Genomic DNA, 25,328 nt, shown 5'->3' on the forward strand with positions numbered 1-25,328 from the left:
ATTAGAATTAATGAGATTTCCCTACCTCTTTCTTCTTATTCCTTCTTATTTTGAAAGAAGTGTCCTACTTAATAGCTTTTCCCTCTGTCCTTGTGTCTCTGATCTTTCCAGCTCAGAGCATCATCAAACAAGAGGGCCTCCTTGATAAGAAAGTTCACTGGCTGAGAGCCCAAACTGCATTTCCCATTCTGGTTTCCAGGTTTCTCATCTTGGCATCCCATGTTTTCAGCAAGTAATTGCCTGAGGTATTTTGCAATCCCATTATAACCACATCCTATTTTGATAACTATTAAAAATAACCCCCCGACTCTTCCACTTTCCACTGGATGGTTGACTAAAACTTTATTTTTGTTATCCAAAAGTAAGTGCTCATGGTATCACCCTGTATACTCTTTATATTATATCCCCACCCCTACATTTTAGGATACCTCTGAATGTCCACTCTTCCATTCTTTAGTACACATCTCTGTATTAGACCTTTTTTTCTTTTTCTTACTTATAAACTTTTCTGAAATAGTGGCCTTTTTTTTTTTTTTCTCTCTCTCGAATGAAGACAGTCATCCCTATGTTAAGTTTAATTGACTAGGAGAAGGAGAGAATGAATATTCACGAGGATACCAGCCTGATGTGATTGGAGAGTCTGATAGAAACACTGCAAGACTGTGCGTAGTCAAACTGGGTAGTTTGGAATGCTTGCTGCCTCAGGGATGCATGTATAGCCAAAGTCCCAAACGGTACATTAATTGATTTTGATTACATGACTCCAAAGCTGGAGCATTTCAAACTGTTTTCAAACTAATGGCCGCCACATTTGGCAAGGAATCCAGCTGTGCATTGGGTTCATTATTAAAGGAGATCTCTACAACTCATCAGGAGGACAGAATGCATGCTAGGTTTTCTGAGTAGTTGCTCAGTTCCAGAGGAGCTTATGCTGTTTTTCCTTAAAAGGTTCTATACATTTAGCACCCCTACCACCAACCAGGCCAGAGTGACTTTGGTAAACACTCAGAGAATCTTAACATCACGGTTCTCAAGTTTTCCTCATTAGATTCCAGCTAATAAAGCCTTTGACAATCAGAGGTTCACGAGGTTTAATGGAATTTAGTGAAAAGTTTGGGAAGATCCCCATGAGAAGTCAAATCCCTGACACTTTGCCCCTTTCATCTTGTCCCACTTTTCCTCAACTGCCCTTCTCCTGGAACATTTTCTCAATTTCGATTGTCCCCTTAAGCAATGTACTAATTAGACATTACAATTTCCCAGCCTCTCAATCCCAAAGCAAAACTGATGAACACAGCAAACCAAAGCATTTGGACTAGAAAAGAACAAAGACATACCTGCTGCAGAGATTTGAAGCTGGAGCCAAACCTGGTAACTGAGTAGGGTGACCACATGTCCCATGAATGCCAGCTTGTCATAGTGTAATTATTAACAGTATCCCCCTTCACTCTCAGAGCCAGTTATGTGGTCATCATAGGAAAGAGTGACAGTGAGTGAAGCAGAGTGTTAGGGTGGCAAGATGCATGCATGGATGGGCCCTCATCTGGGGGTGGTGGTGACCAACACTCTTATCTACCAGCAGGCCCTGGATGGATGGGCACTCAGTATTGCCCCAGTTGAGTCTCATGGGAAGCCAGAAATTTGGATTTTTAGGCGAGTGCCCTACTCTTAAAACAATGGCAATTACTTAGCTTTATAATAAACTGTAAGGGCGGGCAAAATATGTGGGTGACCCATTGGCTGCTTTTTAAGAAAGTCCTCCATTTTTTCCCTTCAGAATACACACACACACACACACACACACACACGTGCACATGCAGGCAGGCAGTAGAAGGGGAAAAGAGGAGGACATAGAGATACCAGTCTCCCTAGTATTGGATTCAGAGATGAGCAGACTTTTCCTATGGTTATTTCTGATCATAAGGTTCTGGAACAGACTGGGGATGACTAGAGATGCTGGATGCAGTAGAATAATATTGGCACCCAGCTGGTACTGCTTGTCTGTAGTGTAACTTGCTGGGTGATGGAAACCTGTGCATGGCACATGTGAAGTGCACCATGGGATGTGTTTAATGAGACGTAAGAATGGAATAGAAATCGTTATTTTCAAGTGTGGTCATGGCTTGTAGGTCATGAATTTTCGTTTCTTTCCACAACCAGTGGAGATGAACAGCTTTGATTTTGAGTCAGGTTGAGTTAATCTTATATCTTTATGTTCTCTCCCCACCCCACCCCCAAAATGTAATAATGTCCCAGCTTCCCTGGAGCCATTTCTGTCTCTGTGACATAGGCGATTTAAGGTCCGTCCCATCCTAAAAGCTTTTAGCTTGTGAAAAGCTTCTTTTCTTGCTTTTAAAACCTTTACTCTGTGTTTAGAATAAATGGGATTCCTGGATCAGTTAAATAGGCAGTTAATAATGCCGTAGAAGCTGCCCACTGCACATCCAACCATAAAACTTGCTCAGAGGGCAGGACATGTATTGGAATATTCTGTAATGATCAAATGCTGAAACATCACACTCAGCCGTGACCCTGCAATCTGCATTCTTAATTGCAGTCTTCATTTACAGTGGAGTATTGATCTGCTTTTAGTAGTTTGTCCTGAAGGTTGACTGGATCCCAGTAATCTATTCATGTCAGAGCACCTGCTAGAACGAACTTTAATTCAGTTCTTTGGAGGAAGCCTTGTCATAGGGAGAAGTCTAGGTTTGTTTCACCTAGATGTATTTTCTAGTATAAGCTTCATTCTTGAGGGATGGTTTTTCATTGCTTTTTTTTTTTTTTTTTTTAATGTGGGATTATAAGGACTCTTGCCCCATGGAGTTTTTATGAGGCTAAAATGAGCTAATTGATGTAAAATGCTTGGTATGAGGAAGTAAGCACCAAATACGTGGTAGCTGTTTTGATTTTTCTTACACTGGATTTAATTTTTTAAATTAAAAATTTATTTTATTTTTTGCTTTTCAGGGTCACACCTGTGGCACATGGGAGTTCCCAGGGTTAGGTGTTGAATAGGGTTGACCCTGCCAGTCTTCTCCACAGCCACAGCAAAGCCAGCTCCGAGCCTCATCTGCCACCTACACCACAGCTTGTGTCAATGCTGGAGCTTTAACCCACTGAGCGAGGCCAGGGATCGAACCGGCATCCTCATGGATACTAGTCAGGTTTGTTTCCGCTGAGCCACAATGGGAACTGATTTTCTTTTTTTTTTTTTTTTTTTAAATCCTGAATTTTGGGTTAGTAATCTTTTGAGCCTTGAAGAGAGATGAAAAAAACTATTGGTGTCATCTTCTTGATTATTGAAAAGTGAAAACAAATGACATAAAAGAAATTTGTTGGATAACTGAAATTCGAATATAGAATGTGAACAATCCATATTCATAGCAATGTTAACATAATCCATAGCATAGCGACGTTAAAGTTCTGGAATTTGATCATTGTACTATAGCTATGTAAGAGAATGTCCTTAAGTTCACTGTGGGCCTTTTGGGCTTGAAGGGGTATGATGCCTGTAGCTCATCTCAAATGGTTGAGGAAAAAACAATGTGTACCTAGAGAAATAGAAAGCAAGTGCAGCTAGACGGTGACATTATAGAGGTTCTCTGTACTATTCAACCTAAATTTTTTTTGAAAGAGGGGGCTGGTGAGAAAATATGTAGCTGTTATTTATTTACCAGGTAAAATTTCTGGTTCAGCTAGTTCTCTTAGAGCCACATGTCAGAAAGTGGATTTTTTCATTCCTGGGTACAGTTATTTGAAAAGAAGAACTTCTTGGAAGCCCAGTGTTAGTGCTCCTGCTGTTCCATTTCCAGCTCTAAATCATAATCCTTTGTTCCTGACATTATAATCATCACCACAAGTGGCTAATTGTGATGTCACAAATGGGGGATTATGACTCAAATGAGGAATAAACAGCAAGGACACATTAATTCCTGAGTGAGGAAGAAGCAGCTTCTGTGTGGTGCAAATGCCCCAGGGTAATAAAATTTAAAACCAGAAAAAGGCAAGAGGAAGACAAAGGGGAACATATGTGATCTATTAGCCAAATTGTCTTTTAAGTGGAAAGCTTTTTTCTCCCCCTCCCTTCCTTATTTAATTTTCCATGTGGCATGAATTGCTCCTCTATGGCAGATAAATGGATTTGTTTTTAGGTCTAACAAAGCTCAAGGTGTCTTGCTGACTAATTACAGAGATGTCACACCTGGGCTGAAGAGTGAGTCATTACGGAGCCATTGGGGTGTTTTTATTTTCTGTAAAGTTGAATTGCTCTTCGCAGTCAGCATTGCAAAAGTCAGGCTATAAAGATCAGTACAATGGCTGCAGACAGCTGGGCTGATAATTGACAGCGGCCCCAACCTGGAAGCCTGGGTGCTTATGGCCACAGCAGAACGAAAATGGCATCAGTCGCTCAGGTTCAGGACAGTTTTCTGAATGGGTTACATGTAAATGAAGAAGTGGTAACAGCTGTTGCTATGGAGTGGCCTAGAATTAGTAGTCAATTCTCCGTGGAACTGTAATTTTCAATTCCAAGTCAAGGATATATTTTTTCCCCTTTTAGGAAATGTGTGGTTCCCATGCTCTTTGGTTAACCAACATCCAGATTCTCCTGCGAATGACAGTTAACAGCTCCTTTATCCCTGGGGTTGTTTGGCTGCCTCAGGAGTACTTTTGAATTTGTGGCCTTCTTCAAAACCAAGGTTTCAGTAGCCAAACTAAACTGGAAATCCCTGTGAATTGTTTTCCTCTTCATGGGACATAGTGTTCCCTTCTCCCGTCTGTTAGTCCTGCTCTTGGAGCCCTCTCTCCACTGATGACTTAACCTTCACTTGAATTTTGGAAGGCTTCTTGAAAAACACTGGGGAAAAAGCTTGAGGCTGCCGTTTGGCATCAAGTGAGCAAATAAACCCACATTTAAAAAACATGGTAAATTTAGTTATAAAGGAGACTTCTCATTTGTGTCTAGGCATTTAATAATAGCCTTGATGCACAAAGTAGAAATTAGGTGATTATTATCTTGGGGCTGTGATTAGAATGTGTTGTTATATTGGTGACATTTAGAAATGTGTAACTTCATCCGTGGTTTAAATGAAGCTGCTCTGTGGTACCGGCAAACACGGCATAACTTGGTCTTGCATTTGTACCATGGCGTGATGTTCCCTGGAGACAGAACAGCCATGAGAAGGCCATGCCTCCACTTGGCACTGTTTTCTCCTTTGTTTCCTGAAGTGACCAGAGATGTTTTTCAAGAGTCGCTCAGATCGAAGTGTCACCTTCTGGGTTGTGAGGCAGTCCTGTCTCATAGTGAGTGTGTGTGTTGTGTGTTGCGGGGCGTGGTGGTGGTGAGGATGGATCCTGCTGTTTCCCCATTAGCACACCGTGGCCAGCTCTCCTCCGTGACCTGTTGTCAGGATGCAGGTCTGTGCCTCTGTGTGTGCTTTGGGAAGTGGCCGGCTGTTCTTTCAAGGTGAGCGTTCATTTAGCGTCTCCGCGGAGGATCTTGTTTTGAAGCATTTAAGGCCTTTCAAAAATGCAGTCATTTGAGTGTGGGTTTTCTGTGAGCCAGTAGTTACCACACTTCAGTAATATTGGGAGAGACACAGGGAACGCGTCCAAGTCCAGAGGGGCTCTCCCAGCATGTGACAGAAGCTCCCAAACCTGGCTGTTACTGTGGGAGGTCTCTCACCAAGTGCCTTGGGAACTGGGAGAATTGTAAAAGCGGTGGCCTCTGATCCTGGGTGTTTACAGCTTCGTGTGGGAGCCCAAACTAGACCATGTGAAATCATTTAGAACAGTCTCAAAACCAAGAGTCAACAAATGTGGATTAATGTAGACCGCCTGTAAGATTCCAGGGGACTTTATGATTTCCATGTTATAGTTTTTTGCAGAAGGTTTCCTGGAGTAGTTGAGTTTGGGAACCAGGTTTTTAAAGACCCAATAGAGGGCAGTGAAGATGGCCATGATTTGTGTCCCAGAGGCACCTGGGTGTGAGTCTCTTCCCTGCCATTGACTGAGCCTGGGACAAGTTATCTATCTATATTATCTATCTATTCTAGTCTCCTAAAGATGCTTCCCTCCCTCTCCTCCCCTCCCCATTCTCTATGTCTCAGTTTCCCTCTGTGCTCTCCCTCTCTCATTTGCTCTCATAAACACAAGAGTACCTACCTCACCTCACAAAGTGATTTTGAGGATTACATGGGACAGTGCCTGTGATGAGCTGGGCAAAGTGCCTGCACTTATTAATTGGGAACTTGGATTTATCACTGAAGGCAGCAAGAATGCAAGACTGGGAAGCTGGCACTTGTGAAGAGGAACACTGATGGAGAAGGCTCAGACTAAGAGCCCTGTCATGGAGGGCCAGTTAGCATGGTTAGAAAGGAAGGTCTGATGGGGAGGTGAGGAGGGTTTGATGAAGATTAAGAGTTCCCTTGAAGGTCTCAATATTAGTACCCTATTTATGTCAGTTCAGGAATGTAGATGCTGAGTTAGAGGTACAAGGACTTCATGGGGGAAGTTGATGTTTGTGACAGATAAAGGGACAGGAGGCAAGATTGGACAAGGAGCACCTCAGAACACACTGCAGATCTGACACAGGCTCAGCCAATCCCTTGGGAAGCTCTGGAGAGGACTGCCCATTCTTATTATATGAGTCCAGCTTTGGGCAGAAATGGCCAAACCCCAGCAACCCCAACCCTGCCCCTATCCCCGTCCATTGCCCTTGGCTGGGGCTGCTGGGAAGAGCATCATCTTGGCCCCAAAGCTGCTTGGATTCTGAAGGCCCTTTGCAGCCAAGCAGCAAGTTCTTCCTTGAGAGGAGATCCCAGTGGCGCCCTCCAATTTAGCTGCTCTAGCCTCTAAGCTGGAGTGTGTTCTATCTTGTTTTCTATCTTACTTCATTCATAGCATTTTATCATCAACTGTAAAAAAAAAAAAATTTGTGTACATGTTACTTCTTTTACCAGGATGTGGCCTGTACCTGTCTAATTAGTTGTCAACACACCAGTGGGCACAAAGAGGGCATTTCCTGACAGCCTGGCATTCGGCTTTGTTGAGTTTATTCTTGCCATGATGCTGTGCTCTTTCATTTGGGCTTGGAAGGATTACTTAGCTCTTGTTGGATTGTGAGTGGCAATGCAGTCATTGAGACATTTGCTAAACATTCAGGGGGAGTCATGCTTTGTGGTTATCACCTCGAATCCTTCCTGCATTCCAGCATGGGGAGGGACTAGCTTATAGTTGTTCACTAGAAGGATGCATGCTTATGTGTCCAGTTTATGGATGGGGAAATTGAGCTTTACAGAACCTAGATATTCAGACCTTCCTGGGTCATTCACCTCAGGAGTGGAAGAGGTGAGACCTCAGCTCTTTCTTACCACCAGGCCTGTGATCTTTGATTGATCTTCTACCTTGAAGCAGATAGAGTTGGGCCCTTGGGGAATGGAAGGAAGTTTTGCTCCATACCAGCTCCCTGAACTTCCCATTGTTCTCTCTGCTAGGGTTAATAGCCTTTTCTAATTGGCCTGTGTTGTAAGTGAGGCAGTGGGGAATTGGATAAACTTAGTTGTCACTGGAGGGATTTTTGGTACAGTGTCTGTGAAAGCATTAGACTGTGTCCATCATAATTATATATGCAAATAACATTTGATCGAGCAAATTTACCCACACGTGCTTATACTGCAGGTGAACTTCCACAGGTGCAAAATTACTTATGTCAAGGGTATTCATTGCAGCAGTCTTTGGATTTGGAAAGGATTGGAAGCAACCTGACAGCCCATTAATAGGGGCTATTTTATTAATAAATTATGGTATGCTAAATAATGGCATATGCACAGCTGTTATCAGTGAAGCAACTCTATATGAACTGATACATATGTTTATACAAGTATCTGTATCGCTATTTCTCTGGATATCTTGTTAATTAGTGGGGAGAAAGCAAGGTACACAACAGTATCTAGATTAGGCTACTCTTTTCAGGAACACTAGCATCTTGGTAATAGGTTGCCTTGGGAGGTATTTGGAGGAGGTGAGAAAAGAAGAGGTAGTTTCCACTGTCCCTCTTTTGGTACCTTTGACTTTTAAGATATACACCTGTATTTTCCATTCAGAAAATTCAAAAAAGAAGTCTATCCAAACCAAGAGCCAGAAATAAATTAGTTTTTTACCATTAGGACCAGGAAGAGGAGACACCATTATAAAGTTGACCAGTGAGACAATACCTACATTGATATAAAGAGAGGTCTTTGTATTTCTTGTTGAGAGAAAACACCAGGGAGATTTTCACCAAATTTGGAGGAAATGCTGGGAATAGCTCCACTTGAAATTTTTTATCTGGCTTGTCTGGAATTTGCTCTGGGGGACTTCAGGGGCACCTCAAGTTGGAATATAGCCATTTGCCAGGGCACCCACAGACCCAGGTTTGCAGAGGAGGGCACACATGCGGTGTTAGCTCTGTACAAAGTGACAGTCAACATTCATTCACGTAACAACAGTTAATGATTCTTCTGGGCAATGTGGGGGAGTTTACCATTCAGATGTATTTGTTAAGACTGTAATTGGACTCTGTGACTGGACATTAGGGGACCTGGCCTGACCTCACTATTTAGTGGCTTTTTATTTTATTTTATTTTTATTTTTAGTGGCTTTGGGACCCTTTATTATTATTATTTTTTCTTTTTTTATTACTCAAATGAATTTATCACATCTGTAGTTGTATAATAATCATTATCAATCCAATTTCACAGGATTTCTATCCCACAGCCCAAGCACATCCCCCCACCCCCCAAACTGTCTCCTCTGGAGACCATTAGTTTTTCAGTGTCTGTGAGTCAGCATCTGTTCTGCAAAGAAGTTCCGTCTGTCCTTTTTTCAGATTCCACATATCAGTGAAAGCACTTGATGTTGGTGTCTCATTGTATGGCTGACTTCACTTAGCATGATAATTTCTAGGTCCATCCATGTTGCTAAAAATGCCAGTATTTCGTTCTTCTTAATGGCTGAGTAATATTCCATTGTGTATATGTACCACATCTTCTGGATCCACTCCTCTGTCGATGGACATTAAGGTTGTTTCCATGTTATGGCTATTGTAAATAGTGCTGCAGTGAACATCGGAGTACATGTGTGTTTGCGAGTCATGGTTTTCTCTGGATAGATGCCCAGGAGTGGGATTGCTGGATCAAACGGTAGTTCTATGTTTAGTTTTCTGAGGAATCTCCATACAGTTTTCCACAGTGGTTGCACCAATTGACAATCCCACCAACAGTGTACTAGTGTTCCTTTTTCTCCACACCCTCTCCAGCACTTCTTATTTGTAGACTTTTGGATGATGGCCATTCTGGCTGGTGTAAGGTGGTACCTCAGAGTGGTTTTGATTTGCATTTCTCTAATAATGCATTTCTCTAATAATAGTGATGTTGAACATCTTTTCATGTGTTTTTTGGCCATCTGTGTGTCTTCTTTGGAGAACTGTCTGTTTAGATCTTCTGCCCACTTTTTGATGGGGTTGTTTGTTTTTTTGGTATGGAGCTGCAGAAGGTGTTTATAAATTTTGGAGATTAATCCCTTATCAGTTGATTCATTTGCAAAGATTTTCTCCCATTTTGTGGATTGTCTTTTCGTGTTTTTTTGGTTTTTTTTTAATCGAAGTATAGTTGCTTTACCATATATTAGTTTCAAGTGTACATCACAGTTATTCATATATATATATATCAGATATATTCAGACATATATATTCAGATTCTTTTCCCTTATAGGTTATTACAAAATATTGAATAAATTTCCCTGTGCTATACAGTGGGACTTTGGGTCCCTTTTGGAAGTTACTGGTTGGTGTTTTTTTCTCCCAAATAGAGTGATTGCGATGAAAAGAAAATGAAATGGTTAACTTTCATATTTCTACAAAAGTATGAAAAAGAATGAGAAGTTAGGAAAGCGTGCATTATTTCTTAAGTAGGACTTTAGAGCTTCATTGGTCATAGAAATCTTTTCATTAACACATTACACAAATTCTTTAGAGGCCAATTTGCATTCACTTAGAGAAACATTTGTGGGGGTGGCATATAATATACAGAAATACCTGCTCCGTTTCTGAAAATCAATTTGTTAAATAGCCCTCAAACTATGACAGCTTTATGGTAGGATTATGACTTTTTTTGTTTCCATGTCTGCTAAAAGGCTAACAGAATAAGACAGTTTAATCACATGCCATTATGTTGAGAGGGGTGTGGGAAGCTCAGACGAGCTTCCAGAAGTGAAATTGGGTACCCAGATTTTGCAAACTGCTTCTGAGCAGAAGTCATTTAAGTACAGCTACTTGATAATTACGTGGTTTGGGATGTGGTCTGCTGAGCCCCTTCTTTTATGGGTGTCTGACCTTCCTGAGACGTGGTTGACACCACCTTCTCCACCTGAGGCCCATTTAGGTGGTTGTCAGGGAGAGTGCATTGCCAGGTGCAGATGTTGTCACCAGAGAGAGAGAGGGAGGGCTCCCCCAGAGTAATCTATGTTTCCAGCCAGATTTTTATTATTTACAGAAGATTAGGCAAAAACCAGGATTTAGACCTATATGGTCCTGGAAAATTGTTTTCTGACCTCAGGCCAAAAAAAAAAAAAACGAAAAAAAAAAAAAAGGGGGGGGGGCCGTGTGCTGACCATCCTGGGAAGCATGTCCCCAGGTGGCAGCCTAGACTGTATCCAGGCATTGGTCCTCCCAGCTGAGAATCTTTGAAGAATCAGAGCTAGATAAAGCATGAGTTCATCAGAGGCCCCTTTCCTGTGGCCACCTGGATCTTTCCAGCGACCCAGAGGCCACCAGCTGTGGAAGCGGTCTTGAGCTTTGCTGGTGATTAGCTGTACTGTAGGGAAGGCTCTTGGCATTTCCCTGGGTCCTGGAGCTCTTTGGTAGATTGGAGCCATCTGATCTGGCTCCTCACTGAGAGGGGTGTGGGCAACTCCAGTAAAAGAAAGGAGCCAGTGTCCCAGCCTCTCTCCCTGGTATTTTCCATACCAAAGGACTTAACACTCATGTTTGCAAAATTCAGTTCTGAGTGCCCTTGTCAGCTGCTACTTTAAATTCTGCGTCCTTTTCCTGTTTCTGGGTCATTGCCTAGTAAATGGTAAACATTGCCATATCCCAGCTTTCTTTCTTTTTTTTTTTTTCCCTAGGTTATTTTGTGTGAGGCTTGTCAGTAGCAGAATCCTAGGTGGCTTGACCTCGACTTTTGCCTGCTGAATTCCTGGACTGTTGTTCTACTTGGCTTCTTAGTGCATCAGGGAAAATAGCCTAACATGGTCTGGTGTAACCTTTCACTTTACAGAGAGGGCAGAGGTTGAGGAGTTTGGCAATGATTGGTTAAAGAGCCCGTGCTGGTGAATCAAACCTTTCTCAGCCCAGGCATCCTGACTCCTGTTTGAGGACTCTTTTTACCATAATAATCCATCACTCTGCATTTTATGTTCTAGGAGTGGAAATTATATTTGCCATTAGCCTAGGGAAAATGTTTTGCAATTCATATTTGGAGCTGCCGTAACAAAGATCCCTAATGCCAGCCAAAAGTGATTTGATGATTGGAATTACCTATTTGGGGAAATGATTCATGTAAATGTCCTCTGGCATCATCTATAATAAAGCGTTATAACTATGCATACATTCACACGTGTGTACACACACGCACACACATACAACACGATAGTTTGGTGACTGGATCTTAGAGAAACTCTGGAAGGATTTTCAACAAGACTACATGCATATTTATGATGGTCTGTTTAAAAGATAGACTCTCTGGCCTAGATGAAATTCACTTTGGAGGGGGCTTTGGGAAAATATCCCAATAAAATAGCTAATCAGTCTCTTCTAGGGAAACTGGAATTGAATGAGACACAGTGAGAGACTGATGTGACTGCCCAGCTGGGAAAACTGGACTTCTGTGATAGGATGCTCATGCCATTGTGTCCTTGGAAATTTAGGTGCCAAAGCTGAAGCTGCAAGGGCAAACGTGAATTACAGGCAGGGGCATTTCTGTGTGCGTGGGTGAAAGTAGCATCAGAAATTTTAGTCTTTCTGTTTATTTTTGGTGAATACTTTTCTTAAGAAATGGAGAACAGGGAGTTCCCGTCATGGCTCAGTGGTTAACGAATCCGACTAGGAACCATGAAGTTGCGGGTTCAATCCCTGGCCTTGCTCAGTGGGTTAAGGATCTGGCGTTGCCGTGAGCTGTGGTGTAGGTCGCAGACGTGGCTCAGATCCGCATTGCTGTGGCTGTGGTATAGGCCGGCAGCTACAGCTCCGATTCGACCCCTAGCCTGGGAACCTCCATATGCCGCGGGAGCGGCCCTAGAAAAGGCAAAAAAAAAAAAAAAAAGAAATGGAGAACAAATTAGTCCGATAATCACAGTGATGACAAAATAGAAGTCTGTGTCATGTAGAGTGTTATGCCGTCACTGAAATGAGTTGATCTGAGAAATTGAGGATTTAACCCAGCTTTTATTTATTTTATACCGGAAGAGTTTGGGCACTCTAAGTTGTGTTCTGAAAATTCTTTGGCTACTAAGTGTTAGTAGAGTTAGAAATGGTATTCCTCTCAGATGCTTTGGAATGAAAGCTTGTCAGTGGAAGGACTGTGAGTCAGGCAAGGCGCATACCTTCAAGCAGTTCCCACTTCTGCTAAGATTGTTCTGTTTGTGGCCACCTCCCCCCTCCCCCCTTTGGTCACTATCCAAGTCCTCCTCTGGGTTAGGTGATGGGGAAGAGCTTTGCCAGGCTTTGTTCTGGCATTAGTCCCAGTCAGGTAGTGGATTCACTGGCGACAACTTCACCAGTTCTCATTGTTTGCAGCAGATGGCTTTGGATGCAAATGTGTTGGTTTGGGTGATTGCTATCACTTTTTTAAGTGTAGGGCTTCTTAGTTCTTCAAGGCCACTAAACCCAAGACAGGAGAGAGTGTGAAATGGCAGAGACCCACAAAGAGACAGAGTCAGGTCCCTTTCGGAGTGTTTGTTTCAGGGTAACCCATTAACCTATTATCTCTAGGACAAGAGGCAATTGCTAAATTGTCCCTGGGCTTGATGGGGACTTGTGTTACTAACAGCTGTTTTAGGACCTTGTCTTCATTTTTCTGTCTTTTGGACCTCTGATACATGCAAAGTGAAGGAAATGTGCAAAAGAGTGAAAGGCAGGTTGAACAAACAAAACCAGGGAAAGCCTGGGACCCTAAAACACTCTCTGTGTGTCTTTACTCTGCAGGTCCGTGAAGGGATGAATTCATCCTTTGTCCTCATCATCACCCATTAAGGCTAGAATTGTGCCATTTATAGATTACACATCCCAAGAAAAATCTGTTTACTAAAATGGTTTCTAGTAGTTGACGCCTGTTCTCTTTGAAATGACCTTCTAAGGAGTTGACCGGAAACAAAGCTCACTGAATAAAAACAACCCTCTGTTGGCTTTTCAGCTTGTGTTAGGTTTTTGCTAGAAAGTAGTTTGCTTTTTTTCCCCAAGGAAATTAATAGATGATGCATTCAGTGCCTGGCAGTTTTAGATTTCAGTGCCATCTTCTTTGAAATCCACATTAGTGTTTCTTTACCTCTTTCAGATGAAACTGCTCTTAGAGAATGATTGATTTTTGTTGAGAATTACTGTTTTTAACATAGACCCCCCCAAAAAAAAATCACTTAATCTGTCAGTAGAGGAATGCTTAAATAAAATATGGCACACCAAAAATATGGAAGATTAGTCCTCTGAAATAAGTCTGTGTATACTGACATGGAAAAATGTTTACCATATTGTTGGGTGATAGAAGGCAATTTGTAGAACAATATGGAATGTGATCCTATTTTGTTTTTTTTTAAAGGGGTATAAGGACCAGCCTATATTTTATATATATTTCTGTGTATGTATTTGTAATGACTTAGAAAAATTAACAAAAAAATCTGTACACCAAGCTGTGTTCCTTCAAGGAACACAGAGCATTGGGTGGAAGGGAACAAAGGGTGACCAGCATGATTTATTTGGTTCTACGCATTGTCCTAATCTTGTGCAATGAAGATGTATTTATATATTATGGATGAATGAATTCTAGAAAATATCCCAACAAGAGTAATGTAGTCAATACTTTCCCTGAGTTTGCCATTTAGGTTCCTACCAAGAACAGATATAGCATCAAGCATTTCAGGGTTATTTTAATACCTTAAAGGTCAAGGAGGGCTTCTAAGACCTGGTAGGTATAGTAGAGTCACATTAAATGAAGAGGACTAATGTTTGATCCCCAGTACATAAAGAACTTACTGATAGGGGACAGAAAGGGGATGTTACTTTATATACAGGTTGAAGGTGAATATGTTTTAGGTTATGGGAGTTCCCCTCATGCTGCAGTGGAAACAAATCCGACTAGGAACCATGAGCTTGCAGGTTCAATCCCTGGCCTCGCTCAGTGGGTTAAGGATCCAGCATTGCCATGAGCTGTGGTGTAGGTTGCAGATGCAGCTCAGATCTGGTGTTGCTGTAGCTGTGGCGTAGGCTGGCAGCTGTAGTTCCAATTAGACCCCTGGCCTGGGAACCTCCATATACCATGGGTGCGGCCCTAAAAAAAAATTAAAAAAAAAATTTAGGTTATGGAGATTACATAAGTTAGTAGGTTGAAGAACAAGCATTCTATGCTGTATTTACTTTTATCCTTCCTTTTGTATATCCCAGTGCTAAACATAATATATGATAAACATCAAATTTTCTTCTGCTATCAGGTAGTGCCCCCTCTTTAAGGATTCAGCTATCTTTCAGTGTTTTGGTGCCAGTTAATGGTTTGATGAAAAATTTTGTTTTGTATATAAGTCACAAGTAACTTTTTAAAAATTGGAAATAGACAACTGGCAATTTATAAAACAAATGGAGATAAGATTTAGGTAATAAAGAGCATGCCCCATGGGTTTAGGCAAATCATTGTTCCAAGTCTCCTTTGTACAACTTGATAGTAATACTTCTTTGGGTTAAGCTTTCACCTGGGAGTTTTCAGCTATGAAATGTGATTAACAAAATCACCTAACTCCATACAGTTAATGTGAGTATTAAGTGAAATAGGGTACAGTGGTGTCCTAACTGCAGTTTGTGGCACATATTGTTTGATAGCTATTACCTGCTATTACCACATATTATACTGTGAAAATGATCAGGAGTGAAAAAATCCCTGGCAAAAGTTAGCTCCTTCTGTGTAAGCACATGTAAAACTTTTTAACACGTTGTACATTTTATTCAGGATCTTTTCAGCCGTTTTATTAACAGTTGTTTTTATAGCAAAAGGATATGATGTGGGGCTAAGAAGTTTTATTAATTGGTTGTTATTCCTTGGAATAAAAATGAAAAAAGATTAACAGTGAAAGAATATTAAAAATGCAGTTTGCTCATTCGTTACATTAGACAATTTCGTTTTATGGAGAGGTAGGCATCATATTAATGCCTAACTGTTTAGCAAGAGGTATAAATGATTAATATATGAGAAATTCTGAATTTAATACCTGTCCAAAACTTGTTAGAATAAATGATTTTTATGTTTCCATTAGGTTTGTGATGGGAAATTATATATTTTATGTAAGAGAATATTCAAATACTTCTGCTTATTACCCATGACATGTCCTTAAACTTGGCAGTGTATTCCTTTTTTGCTAATATATTCTGAACTCTTATGGTGAAATGCCCAGGTAACGTGTTATAATTAAATATACATTCATATCTGTATTGTCTGTTAGCCAGGATCCAGTAGGTTTAGTAGACATTTTTTTCCCATTAGGTGACTGGATTTAGTACTAATGAGTACCAAAAGAAGATTGAGTCCTTGCCCTAGAACGATATGCTGAAATATCCCAAGAAAAGAAACACAAGTATAGTCTGCTGCAGTAAAGATAACAAATGCTGGCTCTGTTGGGGCTGGTGAGGGAGAAGAGGAAGACACAATGAAACTTGACTCTATTTGGGCTTCTGTGTCCAGGCACAATGTTAAAAATAAGTGAAGTTGTTTTGAGTACAGAGTGATCGGTTGGGCTTGAAGATCAACCACTGGCATTTCAGAGAGAGGGAACAGCATTCGAGGGAGAGGGAACAGCATGTGTTCAGGCATGTGGGCATAAAAATACCAATTAATTCTTTCAGGAGTGGCCAAAGGTGTAACAGAGATGGGTAGGAGGTAAGGTGGGTAGGAGACCATTTCATGAGGGAGCATTGGGAGTCTCAAAGGCATTAAGTATAGCTAGTAAGTAGGAAGAGGTTTGGTAAACAAACTTTCAAACTTTCAGCTGTAAGATGAATAAGGTGTAAAAATCTATGTAAAACATGGTACTATAGTTGATAACACTGTATTGTATAATTGAAATTTGCTGAGAGGGTAAAACTTACATGTATGTTCTCTCTTACACACACACACAGACACACACAAATATGTAAGCTGATGGATGTGTTAATTAACTAGATGGGGGTAATCCTTGCACAGTGTGTATGTATATTAAATTATGAAATGTATATGTATACTTTAAGTATCTTACAATTTTATGTATCATTTATACCTTGGTAAAAGTGAAACAAAACAATAAAAGAAGAATTGCTAGGTCAATATAATTTTTCCTATTCTTCACTCCAGCCTTTCCTGATTTAGTAGCCTGTGTTTCCCAGTCTGTCCCCCTCCAGACTAGATATTTAAAAGGAATGAGAGATTTTTCTGTCTTTCTACTAAAGTTGAATCCCATATTATTTTAACTTTTAATTCAGTCCAATCACATAAATATTGCTTTCAGTGATTAATATGAACACCTTTTAGAATGTGCTTTAGAAAGCTGGAGAGGAAAAAACAAATGAAGCAATAGGAAGGTAGGATATTTACACTTTATCTTGAGCCAACATCAATTCAGTGATCCCGTTATATACACATACACCCTACCTCTACTTACCTACACACATCTACCTTCATTTTTCTGATGACTAGTTACACTCATTCATTACAACTCCACTTACTCTGATTTTGGTTTTTCTTTCTTTTTTGATCCAGAATTAACCAGATGTGTGAAGAAACTCTAGCTATCAAATATAACAAGGATTTCTTTCCAATGCAGTAAATAATCCATATGTTTTCATTAATAAAAAAGGCCACAGTTGCTTAACACATTCTTTTTTATTGCTTTGGTGTTCAATATTTAGGGAAAAAATTATACTAGTAAGGGGCAATATAGGAATCATTTTTCTAAAAGTCCCTTACATATTAAAGCTATAGTGAGATAACATTATATATCTTGTATTGAGTGGCAAAGATCAGCATGTTTGATAAAACATCAAATTAGTAAGAGAATGGATTAAAAGTACAGTTGATCCTCATTGAATTGTATCGGGGACAGGGCCGTTGACCCCCAACTCAGTTGGAAACCTGCATCTAACTTTGCAGTTAGCCCTGCGTATGGGCAGTTCCCCTATACATGGTTCTGCATCTGCAAGTTCAACCAAGTGAAAATTGTGTAGTATAGTATTTATTATTGAAAAAAATCTGCTTATAAGTGTACCCATGCATTTCAAATCTTTGTTGTTCAACGGTCTGCTCTATTGTCTGCCCACTACTGGCTTATAACTGTATCACTGGGAATATATATTTGGTTCAGAAATCTTTGAAAGACAATATGCAAGCTTTCCCAAAAAGTGAAAATGTACATATATAGAGAAACTTGCACATCTGTACCAAGGGTTATGTTTTTTTCAGTAAATGTGGTAACTATTGAGATAGCATGAAACTTGAAGCAACCTAAACATACATAATTTTTTTTTTTTTAAATGGCCACACCCGAGGCATGTGGAAGTTCCCAGGCCAGGGATTGAATCTGATCCACAGCTGCAACCTTGGCAATGCAGTATCCTTTAACCAACTGTGCTGTCCGAAAGACCAAACCCGTGCTCCTGAAGTGACCTGAGCCACCGCAGCTGGATTCTTAACCCACTGCACTACACTACAGTGGGAATTCCTGAGATTCTTATTTGTGACATATGTGCTTAATGGTGTACTATGTGTAGCCATTTCAAAAGAAAGAGGTGTCTACTGATTGCGTATTTAGATGTATTGATTTAAAATGATTTCTGATCTAGTTACTGAGAGAAAATAAGGCCACATGCAGAGTTGGTAGAATATTCTATTTAAGTTTTTTTCCTAGTGAGGGGCTATGAGAGGGGAATATTCTGATTCTCTCTGTCTCTCTGTCTCTTTGTCTTACACACAGGGTCTTCAGAAGGAAGTGAAAAAATTCTGAGGAGTGGAGGGACTCCTACTTTTCACTGTCAACTCTTTTGAACTGTTTGGACTTTCTGTTACACCATATGCTGGTTTTTCACAACTTAAAAATAAAAATTCCTGCAATGGGCTTGAGGCTCCCTGATGTCTTAAAAGCATCGCACTGGGGGGACCCAGTTATACTGAAAAGCTTTGCTGCTTAATTTAGTTTTTAGGTCTCAATTTTCTTCCTTTGAGACGGAGCTTCTCTGACTAAAGAACCTCTCTGTTTCTTTGGCATCTCCGAATTCCACTGCCTTGTGTGTCCCGCGTACTCCCTGCATTTGGAACATTAATTTCAGGTTTTACAGTTTGATTTGATTTGATTTTTGGTCTCATTTTGTTTGACTCTTCAGGAGTTTTTTATTTATTTATTTATTTATTTTTAAAGTCAGACATTTCTTTTAAAGATATGAGTTCTATGGCCAGGATGGCTTGTTCTACGTTATAGAAGCATAACTCAGAAAGTATTTCTCATTTGTTTGGTTTTAACTGTATTGTTTTTACTAAGTCAACAATAACTGTAATCAGAGGTTCTATTGATTATATGATATACAGAGCCTATCGTTTTTGAGATTAAAATACTATTATATTGGATATATACTAAGCTTTAATATATACATCCATAGTTCAGAAATTGTAGAGAGAATGAGTATTATTTTGGCAAGAGGATGATGTGAGACAGGGATTTAAGAAAGCATTTTGAGCATTCTGTAGCCCCATCAATATGGGGTTGAATTGATTGGAATATAAACACATATTGTTTAAATGAAGACTGTGAGGGTCTTTTCAGGAGTTCCTGTAATGGCTCAGTGCTTAACGAACCTGACTGGTATCCATGAGGATGTGGGTTCAATCCTTGGCCTCGCTCAGTGGGTCAGGGATCCGGTATTACATGAGCTGTGGTGTAGCTCACAGACTCGGCTCAAATCCCATGTTGCTGTGGCTTTGGTGCAGGCCGGCAGCTACAGCTACGATTCAGCCCCTAGCCTGGGAACATCTATATGCTTTGGGTGCAGACCTAAAAAGACAAAAGGCAAAAAGCAAAAAACAAACAAACAAACAAAAAAGACGTTGAGGGTCTTTTGAGAACAAGCACCATTACATGGTTCTACTAGTGCTCTAGTGCCTATAAATTCCCCCTAATGCTTCTGTGGTCATGCTAAGTACTTTTTATTGTTGTTATTGTAAAGGGCTGCAAATCGACGTCTTAAGTGCATAGCCATCTAAAAAATTCTAACCACATGCTCATTTCTTTTTCTTTTTTTTCTAGCAGTAGAAGGAATTTTATTAACCTGATTAGTACCTACCAAATATCTACCAACATCGTGTCCAAGGCCGACATTAAAACTTTTCCTCTGAGGTGAGGAAGGGCAAAAGGATTCTATTATCACTATTACTTCTATGACCTTCTCCTCCTCCTTCTTCTAACTTTATTGGAGTGTTATTAATATACAACAAAGGACACAATCATTTCTCATGTGGACCTATCCTTGGTGTTACAGAGCTTGCTTGCTGATGGGTTGTGTCAACCAGGAACGGCAGAATGCTGAAAATAAGAAAAGAGTTTTATCTGGAATCTTAGGAGTTACAGTTTAGAAGACACAGATTTGAGTAAAATTAAAAGAAAGAGCTGTAAAGACTCTTGTTATAAAGTTAAAGAGTTATAAAGGCATTGCCAAAATGTTGTTGAAGTTGTACTGGCAAGAATTAGGATTGACCTTGACATAAGAAAGGAAATATTTGTCCTCAAGGGACAGGCTGTCAGGAGCTATTTTTGGGTAAGGGTCTGATAAGTAGATTTTAGGGTAAGGATCCAGTGAGTATCTTGAGTTTCTAGAACATGGGACAGACGTTCTGGATGCTTGTGTTAAGGTAATAAATGGTCAAAGTTGAGTTTCACTTCAGCCTGAGATGTGCATAAATGACACTTCCTTGGTGGAGTCGCGGCTCCATTATAATAGGGAGCTCTCTGAGCAATTCTGGCTCCATTTTGATTTTCCTTTGACAGTTGCATGAACATTCTTCCTTGTGTCTGTACTGGCTAGGAAGCACAACCAGAGTCCTGTGCTCTCTTCAATGGAAACATACCCTTTTCTGGCTTTTGCAAGAAGGTTTTTATCATTTTCCCTGGAGAGCGTTTTGGAAATATAGCATGTTTATTTCCCATGCTTCAGTCGAAGGGTCATGGTTGATCTTGGAGTCACACCTGGTTTTGAATACTGCCCGTTCCACTGATGCAGGCTTGTGATCTGAAAGTCCCTTCAACTTTGAGCTTTAGATTTTTCATCCGTCCAGTGGGGATGTGACATGGGGTTACCGAGAGGGTTGATTTGACCCGTGTAGAGTGGTCATGGCAGAGTGTCTGGCACATGGGATATAGCCAGTTAGGATTTATGAGCTGTCGTCATTGTCATTACCATCATCATTTTTTTCTGTAAAGGGCCAAATGGTGGATGTTCTTTTAGGCTTTGCACACCATACTGTTTCCGTTACAACTACTCTACTCTGCCCTTGTAGCAGGAAGGCACCCATAGATGATAGATAAATGAATGGGTGTGACTGTGTCCTAGTAAAATTTTATTCATAAGAATATTTATAAAACATTTCTAAAACCAGGCTGGATTTGGCTTATATGTCATATGTAAAAAAATGTAGCTGTGTGCTAGTAAAACCTTATAAAAACAGACATTAAATTTGGCCTATGGGATGTAGTCTGCTCATCCCTTTTCTATAATAGTAGTTCTCAAAGCTTTTAAACACAAATGTCCTCTAACGCTCTTAAAAATTATGGAGAACGCCTCAGAGCTTTTGTTTATGTGAGCCATATCCATTGATATTTACTATATTAAATTTTAACCTGAACTGTTTAAAAACTATTTAAGTCATGAAAATAACTCTAATAAAATGATCACATGTTATCATAATATTTTTATGAAAAGCATCTATTTTCCAAAGCAAGAAATGTTTTACTGGGAAGAGTGGTATTACTTTTCATTTTTGCAAATCTCTTCAACATCTGGCTCAACAGAAAACAGCTGGATTTCTATAACTACTTTTGCACTCGCTCTGTTGTGACGGTCCAAGCCTTAGAGTCTCTGGGAAGCTCCCAGTGTGTCTCCTGAAACTATCTTGGGGACCCCTGGGGTGTCACTTTGAGACCCCTTGATTTCTCAAAGGTCACTTTGAGAATCCTTACTCTATTGACATTGTTAAGGGGAATTAGGTATTACCTTATAAATTCTAGCTGCTTTTCCCAATTATTTCCAAGTTCCTTTGTCATCTTATTCTGAGCTAGAAGTGAAGGTTGCAGTGTTTTTCCCTTCCCCCTGTTGCAGAAGGCATATTTAGTGATGTGGTAGGAGTTTATGAAACCAGGTTTGCTTTATTTTCTGAAGTGATTGTCACCTTAGCTTAAATTGTCTGCCACTGCATCACAATAGACTTTTACTACTGTAGAGAAACAAAAGCCAGGAGATACTCTGAATTCACTGGAGTAAAGGGGAACAAAAGAAGGGAGCTTCAGAGCAGGAAAATGCCTCTGATGACAAAGAAGCCTCAAAGAATGATTTGCATAAAAAACTGAAACACTTGAAAAGCTCTAAGAAAATAAGGCTAAGTACAAAAGGAGATTCAACCCTAGAATGGCTGCTTTTGAGATAACTTTCCCAGATTTTTAAGAACAAAAGTTTTATAGTGTTGAGGGCTCTTGAACTCTAGGGCAAAAATACCTGGAACTCTGGATTCTTTGGAGAGCAGACTGTGTCTCCATGGTCCTCTTGGCATTGATCCTTATTTAGTGAACAGGTGGTTTGGAAAACCTTGAGAATTTCCTTATCTGCTGTGTCCATATTCCCCTGCGTGCTCCCTACCACTCAAGGATTTCCATATGCTGGTAAGATTGACCTTTTCCTTTTTTTTCTGGCTACACCTGCAACAACCAGACGTCTCCAGGCCAGGGACTGAAGCTGTGCCACAGCAGCGGTGCACAGAGCCACAGCAGTGACAGTGCCAGATCCTTTGACTACTAGATTACAAGGGAATTCCCTGGATCTAACTTTTTTTTTTTTTTCTTTTTTGGCTACCTCCATGGCATGTAGAAGTTCCCAGGCCGGGGATTGAACCCTGGCCATTGCTGTGACCGCAGCCACAGCAGTGACAACACCAGATCTTTAACCTGCTGAGTAACAGGGGATCTCCCTGACTTGACTTTTGAACCAAGAAATAAGTTGACTCATGCATTGCTGAGACCATTCTGGAGATCCCGATATAATCCCGTGTATATGAAGTTTTCCTTATAAAGAGAGGCAAAATTACTTAGCCAGAGTATATTTTGTTCATACATATCTGTGAATAAAAAGATTGGGAATTAAAACTGCAAATAAGCTGAGAATGTTCAACAGCAAAGTTTCTTGTAAGCCCTGACTAGATAGAATGATTAAAGTAATTCAGCACGGGGCTGAAAGCTTGTACCTAATTGCTGTATCTTTATATTTAGCTTAACTTTAAGGGAAATTTATAACTAAATTGGGTTCAGTGAATTCCCCTGGTTGCCTACTTTTATTACCCATTATAACATATTTCTGTTTAATTTCCCGCTTATAGCAGTGATACTTTGATGAGAATATGACTATGTATTTGGGAAATTGTGAAGTTGACCGGTTTGGAGGTTGAACTCTAAGGCTGCTTCCTGGCAAGGAATATCCCCATTTTCTCAGACACACATTTAACTGTACCATTTTCATTCTGTATAATCTTTCCCTGAATCTTGAATTGCATGCCTTTATAGTCCACAGGAAGCACATGAAAACGTGCTAACAACTCTGGTCAAAACAAATGTGTATTCCTATCATTGAAGCTCCAGGGATAAGCTTTGCTTCCATCCAGGTCAAAAGACCCTGCCATGTAAGGAACCCCAGCAATTAGTGATGGAGTGGAAACAGTTTAGGAGGGTAGGGTTCTTGGTTCTCTGGAAACCTTAGTGGGAGATTTAGTGGTTGCTCTCCACCCCTATGTTGCTTGCCTCTTTGTCTGTTTCCTGCTGGCTGCATCTTTCTCCCTGTGTGTTCATGGAGCCCTCCACCATCACACTATTTGGACTTTTTCCTCTGGTGATTAATCAGGCTGCATGCTGGGCAATCTGATTCTTTGGGGAGGCATTTCCTCCTGGTCTCGTCAGGACATGCAGAGTAGCAGCATGAGCCTTCTCACATTTGCACCCACTGCTAATGAGATTTCTGACTATTCTTCAGCAGCACCTTACATTCAGGACATGGGATGCAGTTGGAAGAGTGCAGTTTCATTTTCGGATCTGTGGTAGATCTGAGTTGGAGGCAGCCCAGGTCACATATTCTTATTCATGTTGCATCTCTAGTTGCATGTATTATTCTAATAATGTATTTACTCTATTTTTTGTGGGTTTTTGTGAGCCAGAGGGTAGGGGTTTAAAAAAAACAGAGCCTACATTCAATGGCTATTTCTTACCTCCACAATATGTTAATTGAGTGCAGAAACATCTTCAAGAATTATCATCATCATGATGATAGAAATGATAGCAGCCTATGTGTTCTGAGGCACTAAGCTAAGATTTCACCTGTCCTTACCCTGCTTACCACCACTTGATGAGAACAGGGACTATTGCTATCTTCATTTTAAAGGAGTATTTGAAGCCCAGGAAGTTAAGTATCTCACCTTAACTTAGGTAATTAGGTATCTTAGGTAATTAGTGACAGAGTTAGATTTTTTCCTTTTTCCTTTTCTTTGCACAAAAATTATTTTAGTAGCTAGCTGAGTCAGAACATAAATTAATATGCAAATTAATATATATTAACATGCAAATCACCATTAAGTATTAATGCACATTAATATTAATCACAATATTTAATACTAATTTTTTTTCTGGACAGTTCATGTGTACTTTATTCAGATTTATGAATTCTAGAGTTAACTGTTCTTTGTAAATAATGGGGCATTTGCATGTTCATTTCTAGTCCTAAATCTTTTCTTTCTTTTTTCTTTTCTTTTTTTCCCTATGCTTTTAAATGTTGATTAACTTCTCCCTCTTACTGAACGAAATTTGTTTATCATTGTAAAAGTTTTATTTTCATTTGTTCTGGATGACAAAAGTAATTGAGAACAACTTATAATTGCTTAGGATTTATGACAGGTCGGGCACTTTATATCACTATTCTTGTTTAATCCTCCATCAAATCTCGAGGTAGGTACTGAGGAGAAGAAAAGTAAGCAAGTTTTATCAGAGTAAGCGCTTTGCAAACCACCAAGCTGGCTTTAAACTTAGGCTCATCTCAACCTGTCACAGACCCTTACTATAAATGCATAGATGCATGTAAATCTTCACATACAGTTTTCTAGAACTTTGGAAAAGTAATATTGAATAATCTGAAGTCATCCTGGTTATCACTTGACCCAATAACCCACCTAACTAAGTTTTCTTTTTAAAGTTTCAGGCTTACCACCAACTCCTAATATTTCTCTTCTGGCAACTCTTACCCCCTGTGTCTGCACCATTGGTCAGCCACTGAGTAGAACACACATGGCCGAACCTCCATTTACTCATTTCCATTCTCAGCACTGCTAGTCAGTGCATGCTACCCTGTCTCTTGCCTGTTCCATCTGCATTAATATTAATCATATTTAATACTAAATATTATAGACACTAAATATTATAACTATATAATAACATAAACTAGATTTAAGTATTAATTATAATATTTAATGTATGTGTGCACACATTTGAAGTACATGATGGGAAAATTTATATGTAAGTGAGTTACTTTTTCACCTTCCAGCTTCCCAGTCATGCCAGTTATTCCTTTCCACCCCCAACAAAGTAGGGGATTGTTGTGAGTCCACTCATCATGGACACATTTGCCTTTTCTAGAACGGATCATAAACAGAACCACACAGTATGTCCTCTTTGGTGTCTGACTTCTCTTTTTTTTTTTTTTTTTTTTTTTTGGTCTTTTTGCCATTTCTTGGGCCGCTCCCGCAGCATATGGAGGTTCCCAGGCTAGGGGTCGAATCGGA

At 40.1% G+C, this 25,328-nt stretch overlaps 1 protein-coding gene across 9 annotated transcripts in view; it reads left to right on the top strand.

The window, feature by feature from the left end:
* The window catches only part of PTPRG (protein tyrosine phosphatase, receptor type G), a 737,058-nt gene that overhangs the window by 117,400 nt on the left and 594,330 nt on the right, over nt 1-25,328 (top strand). The window contains exon 1 of one of the 9 annotated variants that reach the window (XM_021070776.1): nt 19,626-19,644. The exons of the other annotated variants lie outside the window; for them this stretch is intronic. The gene's annotated coding sequence lies outside the window, so the exon portion shown is untranslated. Of the gene's footprint in view, nt 1-19,625; nt 19,645-25,328 lie in introns of those variants that run through there. 9 annotated transcript variants of the gene reach the window in all.

This window comes from Sus scrofa, chromosome 13 (assembly GCF_000003025.6).
Source record: "Sus scrofa isolate TJ Tabasco breed Duroc chromosome 13, Sscrofa11.1, whole genome shotgun sequence".
NCBI lineage: Eukaryota > Metazoa > Chordata > Mammalia > Artiodactyla > Suidae > Sus > Sus scrofa.